This window comes from Globicephala melas, chromosome 6 (assembly GCF_963455315.2).
Source record: "Globicephala melas chromosome 6, mGloMel1.2, whole genome shotgun sequence".
Lineage (NCBI taxonomy): Eukaryota > Metazoa > Chordata > Mammalia > Artiodactyla > Delphinidae > Globicephala > Globicephala melas.
In genome coordinates this window covers 49,806,036-49,818,449 of record NC_083319.1, presented here as the reverse complement: position 1 = coordinate 49,818,449, position 12,414 = coordinate 49,806,036, and the positions used below count along the sequence as shown (strand labels likewise).

The 12,414-nt window shown below is 45.0% G+C and overlaps 1 protein-coding gene across 6 annotated transcripts in view; it reads right to left on the bottom strand.

Annotated features, from left to right (window-relative positions):
- The window catches only part of APBA1 (amyloid beta precursor protein binding family A member 1), a 240,876-nt gene extending 234,087 nt beyond the window's left edge, over window positions 1-6,789 (bottom strand). For 4 of the 6 annotated variants that reach the window (XM_060300862.1, XM_030877032.2, XM_030877033.2 and 1 more), the window contains exon 1: window positions 6,570-6,785. The gene's annotated coding sequence lies outside the window, so the exon portion shown is untranslated. Of the gene's footprint in view, window positions 1-6,550 lie in introns of all 6 variants that reach the window. The other 2 variants (XM_060300863.1, XM_060300861.1) reach the window with 2 other exon arrangements.
- Window positions 6,790-12,414: the final 5,625 nt, after the last annotated feature.

Here is a 12,414-nt window from a genome sequence, read left to right as displayed (position 1 = left end):
AGCCCACTTTTACTCTCTGCTTAGCTACGCAACGGCTTTCTCTGGTGCCTCCAAAGGTTGCTCAGGCTAATACTGGCAGCACTAAAGTGCTGGGAACTTAATGCCCCCAGTATTAAATTGTGGATAAAATCCCAGTTTCCCCACTGCTTGGTGGACAATCATAAAGAACAGAGCCTCCATTGCCCACAATGTTAATCTGCTCACTAATCTGCCCCTTTTCTTACTGGTTTTCCTTCCTTCCCTGTCTCATTTTCTCCATTCTTTCACGTGTGCTTCTTGGGATCACCTCCCAAAGAGACTACTTGTACCCAAGTCCTCGTCTCAGGCCCTGCATGCATAAACTACTTAGCATCATGTGGTGATTTTGTGTCCTCTTTGAAAAACAGGTGTCTGCAGGAATCAAGGTAAAAGAGCTTTACCCTCATTCTTTACAACTGAATAGATCTTTGGAAATATCTCATCCATTCCTTTCAATAAATATTTGATGATCTCTTACTAATGCAAAGAGTTTTTCTATGGGTTGCAGGGTATGCCCAGATGAACAAAATATAGTTCTAGTTTCAAAGACCTTAGACTTGAGAATGAGACATGAAAGATGGAAGAAGGAACCCTATCACTGAAGAAGATTCAGGCCACAGAAAAGTGATGTGCAGTTCCAAGAGAAGGACTACTTCCAGCTGTCTAGTATTTCATCACTACTCAGACACAGCCACTCTTCAAATTTTCTAACTCAAACGTGTGATTGAGGACATCTATCTTTTTAAACTCAGCACTGACTCACCCACAGGTCAGCCCAAACATGGTACGTGTGATACAGCCTTACAGGCAACTGATTCAATACCTGAAGGCAAGGCATCACATTGCAGGGTCCCTAAGTGACCGCTCCAGGTATCATGTGTGTGTGACACTACATGGCCAGGCGAAGCGAGGAAACCAACCAGTGAGGCTTCCTTGATCATGCCAAGCATGTTCCCATCTCAGGCCCTTTGCTCTTGACATTCTCTGCCTGGAAGGCCCTGCCCTCAAATACCTGCATGGCTCACTCTTTCAGCTCTTTAAGCTCTCTCTGCTCAAGGCCTTTCCTGATCACTCCATATAAAATAACAGCAACCCCTACATCACCACACTCTATTCATTCCTTGCTTTCTTCTTCATAGCATGCACTGCCACCTGACATATTATATATGTGCTTATTTATGTTTTAATCTCCTTCCTCTAAAAGGTCGGCGATGGTAGGGACTTTCTCCCCCCTGCTGTATCCCTTGCACCAAGAATAGTGAATGGAAGAGAGAAGGTGCTCAGTGAACATTTGTTGAAGGAATGAATAAATGATTTCATCATTAGAACCTCAAAATCATCACTCACCACAGTCGAATTTCTATATACTTGTCTGGAATCATGACATGACCCTATAACTCAAGGGTCTAAAGGGTACAAAATTATTTTGTGAAAAAAACTTTTGTAAAGCTTCAATGTGTATAGCAGGTATGAATAAATAAAAGTTTTAATTTTGTCATAAACTTGAACAGGCCATGGAATGCAACTCATTCAATGTCCACAGTGTAAATAGGAAAGAAATCCTGAAATTTTAGATCTTAGATACTGTACCTACTTTACTAAAAAAAATAATTTATTCATGCAAAAAATACTTATTGTGTGCTTATGATGGGCATGGTGTTGGGTGAAGTGCTACACTTGATTTTTCTTTTGCAACATTCTGCCATTACAGATAGGGAAAGTTCATCTTTTTAAAAACACTTACATTTTCCCCCATTATTTATTGAAGTCGGCAATCCCTGAGAGAAAATAGTCACAGGAAATACTTCAGGTGGAGTCTTTTATTCAGCTAATTTTAAAGGCAAACATTTTTCTCTTTTCATTGAGTTTAAGGGAAGGAGGAACCACTGTATTTAACAACATTTAATGTTATTAATTTTAATAACAAAAATTACATAAATGGTTGTCAAACTAATTACATAGGGCTAACTGGTTCCACCACAAATTCATGCTCTCCAAACACATGAGGCCCTCATAGTTGCGTGATAATCTTTTATTCACCCCTGAATGAGTCACCACTACATTTCCACAGCACTTAGTCCAAGTCTTTATTATTCTACTCATGACCTCAACCTGCCCTCCTCTCTCTGACTTGACTTAGAAGACTATAGCCAAATTCCTTTCTTTCTACCACAAAGTTCCCATGCTTCTGTCTCAAAAGAGTCCCTCCTTTGAAGAGTCCCATCTTTTTAAAGATTCCGTCCCATCGGCTTCGCCTCTCCCTTACATTTCTGATCTCTTTTCCCTTCAATGGTTTCTTCTCCTCCGCTTATAAAGTAGGCTCAGGTCTTCTTATACTAAAAACTTACTTTCTCTATACTACACCCTACCTTTGATGTAGTAAACTCTCTCTCCTTCTCCTTCACCCCACTTATTAAAAAGGAAGTCTGTCCTCACTTCTTCCATGTGCATCACCCTCTCCTCTTTAACCCCTCACAGCCTGGCTACACTTCTACCTGCCTCAAGATAATCAAGGAATGCCAGGAGTCAAATCCAATGGCTCTTCCTTCACTGCACCTTCATCCCCCTGTGCCGTGCTATAGGAACGACGATGCTCCCCTCACCTTTCCCAGCCTCCATGACACCACACTACTGCCACCACATTCCTGCAACTGCCCCTTGTTTAACATTGTTCATATCTGCTTTTTTCTCTCTTCCTCTCCAACCCACAGACATCCCCCAAGGATCGCACCCTTAGCCTCTGCCTCTTCTTGCTCCATTTTCTTTATTGGCCATTCCTGAGACATTAAAATTGCTCCTAAGTAGATGACTTACAAACCTCTCTTTGTAGCTCTAACCTCTCTCCAAGACCTACCCCTGTATTGTAGTCCCTTCATCTGGACAAACCTGTCAGGCCCAAAATGGAACTTCCTTTTTCCCCTCTTCCTCATCCTTCTCTGAAGCTCCTTCTTGACAATGACCCAAGCATTCTCTCAGCTGAGCCTGACAATGACCTCTGACTTCCCTGCTCAGTGTTCAGGTTACTCTTGTGTCTTGTCTCTTGAGTCTGCCCTCTCCCCTTCACTCCCACTGTCTCATTTCCTCTTGCCCCTAATTTGACAATAGAGTCTATCTGGTCTAGCTACTGCCATTCTTTCCTCATTTCATACATCCAACACAATGCTTCAAGATTAGCACCCTGAAGCACAGTTCTGGTCCTGTCAACCTTCCTCCTCAGAAACCTTCCAAGGCTCCCTGGCAGTTACTGAATACAATCCACATAAAAGTTGCCCCACAGCCTTGAGTGACCCTCTCTTTCTTACCTTACCTCTCACTTCATCTCTGGGCATCTCCTACGCTCCAGCCAAAGCACATCATTCTTTTTTTTCCCCCATTTTTACTGAGAAAGAATTTTTAAGCACACCATTCTGTTCCCTGAATGGGCACACAATTTCCACCTTTGCTACGCTGTTCCTCCCCCAGTATACCCTTCCTTCCCCGGCAGCCCAAACTCCACCTATGTAAATCAGAGCTCAAAGGCTCCCTTTTCCAAGAAATCTTTCTTGATTCTTCCTTCTGAAGTCATTGCTGTATCCTGTGAACTCCTACAGCTCTACAGGCATATAGCTTTCTCAGCACTTAACCATTTTCCACCATTCTTGTAGTTCGTTACATGCATGCCCTGTCTCTCCTTCCTGGCCATGAACTTCCTCTGGGCAGGATCTAAGTCTCCTTATTCTTCAAATCTCCAGCCCCCGTAACATTTCCCAAACTCTATCCAAAGGTATACACTACCTGAGATGTAGTAGGCAACTAACAAACGTTTGTAAATTAATCATTGTGACCCAAAGGGTTAACTTTGGATTTTAGTGCTTGAAATTCTCTCAACTGTAACAATTACTTTTTCCTTGCAGGATGTAAGTCCCACCTCCCGCACGGTACCCATAGTTTATTCCTTTTGGCCCCAAAGGTCAATTTTCAGACATCTTTTATTCCCAAGTCTTCCGAAAAACAAACTTCTTTAAAAGACCCAATAGTGGAAAAGAAAAGAATTAATGCTCCTTTAAGTGAAGAAGACGCATCCATGCAAAACAAATTACTTGCTGCAGGCTACAGCAAAAGGTACAACTGTTTACCAGACTGAATTACAGGATTCAAGCTGTATCATTAACCTTAATAGTCCAATCTTTAGAAAGCTGGGCATTGCATTTTAAAAATCATCACAGTTACGTTAGAAAGGAAATCACTAATTCCTGAGTCATCAATTGTGCTGTTGTATAATTATTCTTTTTCTAAACAGTTGATTTACCTTGATAATTGCTAACATTCTTAAACTTCCTTGTAAGACATTGATATCTCCGTATTTCACTTGCAAATATAAAGACAACTTTTTTAAAAAAAAGCTAAAACCTCTTAGAATGCCTTTTACATTCCAAAGTACTTTTCTCAGAAAGAAACTGGCAGAACTAATAAGAGAGTAAAGAACTAAGATTCCAAATTCATTTTTATAAATCTATCCTTACACCTTGGATGCGATCCAACAACCTCATATTAAAATTTTAGAAAGCTTGACTTGAAGGACATGAGGAAATTTACTTTAATGCTCACAGCTCCAAGAAAACCTGGTCTACGGATCAACATTAATTAAGAGAAGGAAAAAAAACATATGTGGACAGCCCTGGTTCTATTATTTTCAATGCAACCTCTGCGAAACAAAACAAAACAAAAATTTTTTAAAAGAGAAAGAAACGTCTGATGCCAACGTGTCGTACACTTACTTGTGTAGCTATGACTGCTACAGGCTCTTCAAGAGGACCGAGGCAGCCAGTTTGGATTCTGACAGCAATGCAGTAGAATCTAAGGTGTTACGATTAAAATAGGTTCTAAGCAGGTTAATCTAGTCCCATAACATTTTAATAAAGACGTATCAAGATGTTAAGTGTAAAGGTGCATTCATTCCTATAAATACCGCAGGAGAAATACAGGAGCTGGGGAGTCAAACTGCAGTGGGCTCACATGTGAATATGCTATCTCCCTTCCTGTCTCTCTCTGCCCAACCCCACACAAGCCTATCTTTATCACACAGAAACAATTAAACAGCTATAGACTTTGGATTCAATTCTGTGTCCTGGCTCCCACTGGGTGACTTACTGCCAGCTTGACATTTTCCAAATTCCCTACTAGCAGGCTACATTGGCTTGGAAAGCAGATACACTGACCTGGGACCCCATCACCATGGGTCTTTGGGGATTTCAGTTCCCGAATAATACATGGTACCACCTAGTCATTGTGAAGGCTGGAAGAGTGGATGTCACCAGCAGTAGAAATAAAGTATCCCCTTTCCTAAGGAAAACGCCCTGCCTGTGTGACGCTGACCAAGGCTGGAGGTGGGGGGATACCAAACATTTCTCAGTATGATCTTTTTCTTCTTTTTAAATACTACCCCCCATCTCTTATATACACCTCCAGAGTTCATTCTACAAGAACCCACAAAAAAGACCATATTCTTCAGCCATAAGATTTCCAGAGTTTAAATGTGGAAGAAGGTCTAGTTGACATTCAAAGTTGTGGGGCAGAGAGAAGGTTGTGACCATTAAAGACCCTTTCCTTCAGGTCAGACAAGAGATAAACAATAGAAACTGCAGAGTCAGGGCATCTAAGACCCTTACACAACAGGGGCTGAGGAGAGGAGAAGTGTCACAGGATGGAAGCTCCCTCAAAACCTGGATGCCAGCAAGCCCAGAAAGGGTAACCATTATCCTGTTTCCCTTCCATGTGCCCAAAGCCATATGCACACTTCCACATCCCCATGTCAAGAGACATGTGAAAAAGGGGGGAAGTGAGGGGAAGCAAAGGGAAGTGAGAATCCCTACACCCGGGCATCCACGCGGCAGGAGCAGAACCGAGACTGTGCTCAGAGTTGCAGGGTCGAAATAACGAACACTGTCCTACAGTCAACGGGTGGCAGCAAGTCAGGGCACCCGCAGATCTCCGGGTTTGGAGAGCAGTATGCAATCACGCGAGTATACACACGTACACAGATTCACACACATGGGATTTTACAAATCCGCACCACCCCAATGCCTCCCTCCACACTCAGACACCAAGTGCCTCCTGCACACTTCATCGTTGCCATCACCACACTCTTTCTCCCGGAGAAGTCAGCCGAGAGCTGAGGGATCCTAGCGGGGATTCCTGGAAATGTCATCTCCCAACACCTTCCCCCAACACCGTACGCCACCCCCATCCCTTCGGCTCTACCTTTTACACACACACACACACACACACACACACACACACACACACTCCTGCCATGACTGTCATCAGGCCCGCCGCTGCCCCCAAAGCACCGAATCTCAGCGCGCACCGGACACCACATACCCTCAGCGCCCCCTTCCCCCGCCCCGTTAGCTCGATGGCTCAAGTCATTGCCCCCTGGATGTCGCCGGCTGTCCCCTCTCATCCGCACTATTGTTCCTTGCAGGCGCCCTTCGGCGAGGACCGGGTCTCTATCGGGGGCAGCATCAGCACCGGGGACCCCGCATTTACCCACCAGTCCCTGGCGGTGGTACCTTGCCTGACAGCTGGGTCCGCGGGCCCGCGGAAGCAGGCGACGCTAACGACAGCGTTGGTGCCGAGGCTGGGAATAAAGCTCCACTCCAGCCGCTCCTACCTCCAGCGCCACCATCTTCTCCCGCCGCCGCCGCCGCCGCCGCCGCGACCGCAGCCGCCCTCGCCCAGCTACAGCTGGGGCTCCGCAGCCGGCGCTCGGGCCCCTCCGGTCCCGCGGCCCCACCCCCTTCTCCCCACCCCTAGTGACGCGCGCCTGGGCTGAGCCGGCGGGCTGGCGAGGGAGGGCGCCGAGGGGAGCGCGCGCGCACGCCGCGTGCTAGGAGCGCCCTCGCCTCCCACGCCCACCTGCGCGCACGCGCGATGCGCGAGCCCGAAGCCGCGGGGCGGAGTCTTCCATGCACCGCCCCTGAAGCTCCACTGTCCCGGCGCGGGTGGGCGTGAGGGGCCCTACTGCCTTTCCCAGCCCGTTTTGCCCCAGCTCGGGTGGGCGCGTCCTGGGGTGCGCGGGCCCCGCTGGAGCTCCCCGGACCCCCTCCGGCTCCCGGCCCGGCGCACGGAGCGGGAAATGCGGCTGCGGGACCTCCACCCTCCTCGGTAGAAGCCCAAAGGGGTCCCCGGCTTCCTCAGCAGCAGCTGTGGCCAACCTCTGCTCTCGGGACCACGAAGCCCGGCCGCCGCGTCGGCTCCTGAGGGGTGTTCCCTTTCCTGTGTTACTGCCGAGCTTTCCCGCTTCTCCGGCCCCTTGAATGCTGCCTGCACTGCGCGGCCAGGCAGGCGCACAAGGCCCCCTGAGAAAATGGGGTTGCCGGTGTCTCTGGAGCGCGCTGCAGTTCTGCGTTTTCGCCGCTAGGCAGAGAGCTGCTCGGGTTTGGGCCGCGTTTGCAGCCCTTGAGGGGAACTGCCCAGTCCTGCGGGAAAGAGCAGGAAGCCTCTGGATTATGATGCCGGGAGAGTATTTGAGACTGGCTTAGGGCATCAGCCCCAGATATGCCTGGAAGGGAGTAAGGGAGGGGACCTTTGCAGCAGGGACCAGGTAACAGGAGCTCTGCGTTAATGAAAAGCAGTGGGACGGACAGGCCTCGGGAGACCTGGGTTCTGGCGCCTGCCTCACCTGTAATTGGCAGTGTAATATGGGCAAAATCATTTCCCCTCTTCACAGATTTCTCAGCAATAATAAGAAATGATATTTGCACAAAGCCTTATAGTTTGCAAAGCCATCTTCATACACGTATTCTCATCTAGTAAAATGAAGATAAGTTTTGGTTATCTAGAACCCTTGGGAAAGAGATCTTCTATCACATCGTGTTTCCATATTATTTTAGCACAGTGCCTCCAGAAAAATCTGGGTATGTAGCCTGAAGCATTCTTGAAGTTTTGTGTTTCAGTTTTAAAATTCACATGAATTTGCGTTCTACTCGACAATGAATCTCTCTGTCTCTTTTTCGCTTTAATAAAGCAAATAATAACTTCCCCTCCTCAAAAAGATTTTAGTAAAACTGAAATATTATATACTAGGAAGATGTAACATACTTGCCCTGTGACCTTACATTTCCATTTTTTTTCCAGCAAATATTTATTCGACATGTGCTCCAGACAAGGTCCTTGTTCTCCCAGAGCTCTCAGTACAGTGGAGGTATTAAACAATCAGACTAGTAAGTGCAACCACGATCAGTTCTCAAATGCAAAGGTGCTAAGGGTTCACAGGGAAACCTAATATATTCTCCAGGATTGGGTCTTTCTGGGGAAGTGACCTTTCAAGTTGTCCAGGAGAGGCAGCACTGAGACACTTACAGGTAGACAGATGGAAGGAAATGTGTAGAAGCCCACCCAGGTGGTGCTGAAGTGAGAGGGAAGGAAAGCCGGGTGGGAGAGGCAGGCAGCTGCAGCCAGAAACTGTGGGCCTTTTTTTTTTTTTTTTCGGTACGCGGGCCTCTCACTGTTGTGGCCTCTCCCGTTGCGGAGCACAGGCTCCGGACGCGCAGGCTCAGCGGCCATGGCTCACGGGCCCAGCCGCTCCGCGGCATGTGGGATCTTCCCGGACCGGGGCACGAACCCGTGTCCCCTGCATCGGCAGGCGGACTCCCAACCACTGCGCCACCAGGGAAGCCACTTGTGGGCCTTTTTGAATAAGGATTTTATCTTGTGAGCCTTGGAAGGTCACTGAAAGGCTGTAAGAGTTGGGAGTGAGTGATCATCATCACATTTTAGTTCTTGATGGGTGAGGTAGTGTTGTGAAGAAGTGATTCATGGAGGGTAGGGTCCAGGGCAGAGAGAATCTGAGCCCCATGACACATCCCTGCCTATATGCTTGGTGAGTATTTAGAGTTTTTAGTCTTTACACTGACTGCTCTTCCGTTTGCTTTTAGTTCTTCCCTCTGCTTTCATATGTAGCAGTTTGGGGGCCTTTCAGAGTGCCTCTCTGTAATAGTCCCTATTTTGTTACTTTTAATCTGAGGTTTAGGAAAGAAATTAACTAATCTTGTTAGAATTTCAGGTTTGGTAAGGAGATGTAGGTTCTGAGTGAGAGGCTTTTTCTGTGCATACGCTTGGTGCCATTTGGTTTGTTATCTCCGTGATCTTTCTGCTTATTTTCTGCTTTTGTGCTGTGCTTACAGTGAGGCAAAATTCCTTGATGCATGAATGAGAGATGCATTATTACTTTAATAATATAACATCTTTTCTTCAAATCTTGCATCACAGGATTTTTGTGCAGATTAAAAAAGTGAGTGAAATTACTCTGTGAAGTATTAAGTACCATATAAAAGAAAATAATCATTGTTATTATGGCAGCTTAGAGACCTCCGAAACTAATTAGTTACCAAATATTCACATCTCGGAAACTCACTCCCTCCTCTTCCCTCCACCCTCCCACGAAGAAAACACAGAGATGCCTATTTCTTTTGGAGAGCACAAACTGTCTGAAGTGCTCGTGTTACTCTTTGTGCCTTGGCTGGCAGGAAACTCAAGCCAAATTTGCAGGTCATTGTAGGAAATGGGTAGATCCATATGATATTAATATCTATGTCATAGTTCTCCCCTTGGTCTTGTTATTCTGTTCTATCTATAGTTTTCCTGTGCCTTGTTTATTGGTATTTTTCTACTTTATTATAGGTATTCTTATAAGCCACTTCAAATATTTGTATCCACCTATTTTAACAAGGGTCAGAACTACTGTTCAATGTTTCAGAAGCCAGGATATAAAATACTGGCACCCTGCCAGCCATTGTAGTGGGTACAATACTATAGACACTGTGCCAAGTGACTTGAGTTTAAATTCAGGCCTTGTCCACCATTGCATGTGGATCTGAAGTCTCTGTGCATGCCAGTCTAGAGCCTCCTATTACAAGCACACTCAAGTTTGTCTCCCACTGGCTCATAGATAATTTCATAATTTCCTTTAGTGTGATCTCCAAGTTCCCTAACTCATCAGCCTGCCCTGTACTTACAAGTATATCTTAGTGGTATAAGCACGGTTTGTTCACTTGATAAGAGGGCAGGGATCCATGATCTTTTACTGATTTAGGTTTCTTTTTGTCAGCAAAGACCTGAAGATTCCAGGATTCACTAAATTCATTCACACTTCAAAAGAGTGTGACCATGTCTTTCAGCCTCTGTTATGATTCTGGACAGCCCAAACTGGACATGTCTCTTTGGGTAGCGGTAGATACTTTTGCTTGATTTCAGAAAGTTGCTTAGTGATTGCCTTCTTTCTATCTCAGTCCCTGAGTTTGTCTTATGAGCTGAGGTTGTATATAGGACAAACACTCAGCAATCTGCAGGTAATGAGGTTTTTCTTGAGGATTTCAGTTTTGCTAACATTTGATAATCTAGCAACCTTTCTAATCTACAGTGTAGTTATTTTGTCACACAATTTTAAATGTATGGACAAAATAAACAATTATGAAATGGACATATCCTAAATTTCAGTGAATTTACTTTTACACACTGATTCTTATTTCACCAGCTTTTTCTCTAGACATACATTCCGTCCTGGCTTCAGACAGATCCCCGTCTTTTCTATTCCCCAAACAGGTCAGGCTCCCTCTCTCTCTTCCTTGAATCACATTCACTGTGCCCTTTAATGATTCCCACCAGAATATTGTACTGTGGCTATGCTTATCTGACCCATTGGAAGATATTCTGGTTCCACACATAGTAAGTCTACAACTGAAAATGGAGTTTCTGAAAGAAGAATGTCATAGGAACATATTGTCTTGTTTAAATGGTTATGTGCCCGTCCCTGAACCAACCTCCATGGCCAGCGGCAAGACTCCCACCTGCGGAGCTGGGTCTATCCTCCTCAAACCACGTGGTTGATTAAGGATAGAGCAGACCTAAGTATTACCGCAAAGAGCGGGAAATGGACAGAGGAAAGCAACTATCTTGTTCATCTTACGCTTATACCAGAGAAAAATGAGAAAATTTAACATAAATGTACAATAATAGTGGAATTGGCACATATATTAATATGTCTTAACAGTACTATATTATGCAGCCATTAAAAATGTTATATCCCAAAAAAAAAAAAAAAAAGGGCTTCCCTCGTGGCGCAGTGGTTGAGAGTCCGCCTGCTGATTCAGGGGACACGGGTTCGTGCCCCGGTCCAGGAAGATCCCACATGCCGTGGAGCAGCTGGGCCCAGGAGCCATGGCCGCTGAGCTTGCGCGTCCAGAGCCTGTGCTCTGCAACAGGAGAGGCCACAACAGTGAGAGGCCCGCATACCGCAAAAAAAAAAAAAAAAAGTTATATCCACAGATTTTTTAATAACATGAAAAAAACACAAGCTTAAGTTCTCATCACAGTTTTTATTTTTTTAACATCTTTATTGGAGTATAATTGCTTTACAATGGTGTGTTAGTTTCTGCTTTATAACAAAGTGAATCACTTATACATATACATATGTCCCTATATCTCTTCCCTTTTCCATCTACCTCCCTCCCACCCTCCCTATCCCACCCCTCTAGGTGGTCAAAAAGCACCGAGCTGATCTCCCTCTGCTATGTGGCTGCTTCCCACTAGCTATCTATTTTACGTTTGGTAGTGTATATATGTCCATGCCACTCTCTCACTTTGTCACAGCTTACCCTTTCACCTCCCCGTATCCTCAAGTCCATTCTCTAGTAGGTCTGCATCTTTATTCTTTATTCTAGGTTCTTCATGACCATTTTTTTTTTTTTTAGATTTCATATATGTGTGTTAGCATACGGTATTTGTTTTTCTCTTTCTGACTTACTTCACTCTGTATGACAGTCTCTAGGTCCATCCACCTCAGTACAAATAACTCAGTTTCATTCCTTTTTATGGCTAATATCCCACTGTATATATGTGCAACATCTTCTTTATCCATTCATCTGTTGATGGACACTTCGGTTGCTACCATGTCCCAGCTATTATAAATAGTACTGCAATGAACATTTTGGTACACGACTCTTTTTGAATTATGGTTTTCTCAGGGTATATGCCCAGTAGTGGGATTGCTGGGTCGTATGGTAGTTCTATTTTTAGTTTTTTAAGGAACCTCCATACTGTTCTCCATAGTGGCTGTATCAATTTACATTCCTACCAACAGGGCAAGAGGGTTCCCTTTTCTTCACACCCTCTCCAGCATTTATTGTTTGTAGATTTTTTGATGATGGCCATTCTGACCCGTGTGAGATGATATCTCATTGTCTTTTTGATTTGCATTTCTCTAATGATTAATGATGTTGAGCATTCTTTCATATGTCTGTTGGCAATCTATATATCTTCTTTGGAGAAATGTCTATTTAGGTCTTCTGCCCATTTTTGGATTGGGTTGTGTGTTTTTTTAATGTTGAGCTGCATGAGCTGCTTGTAAATTTTGGA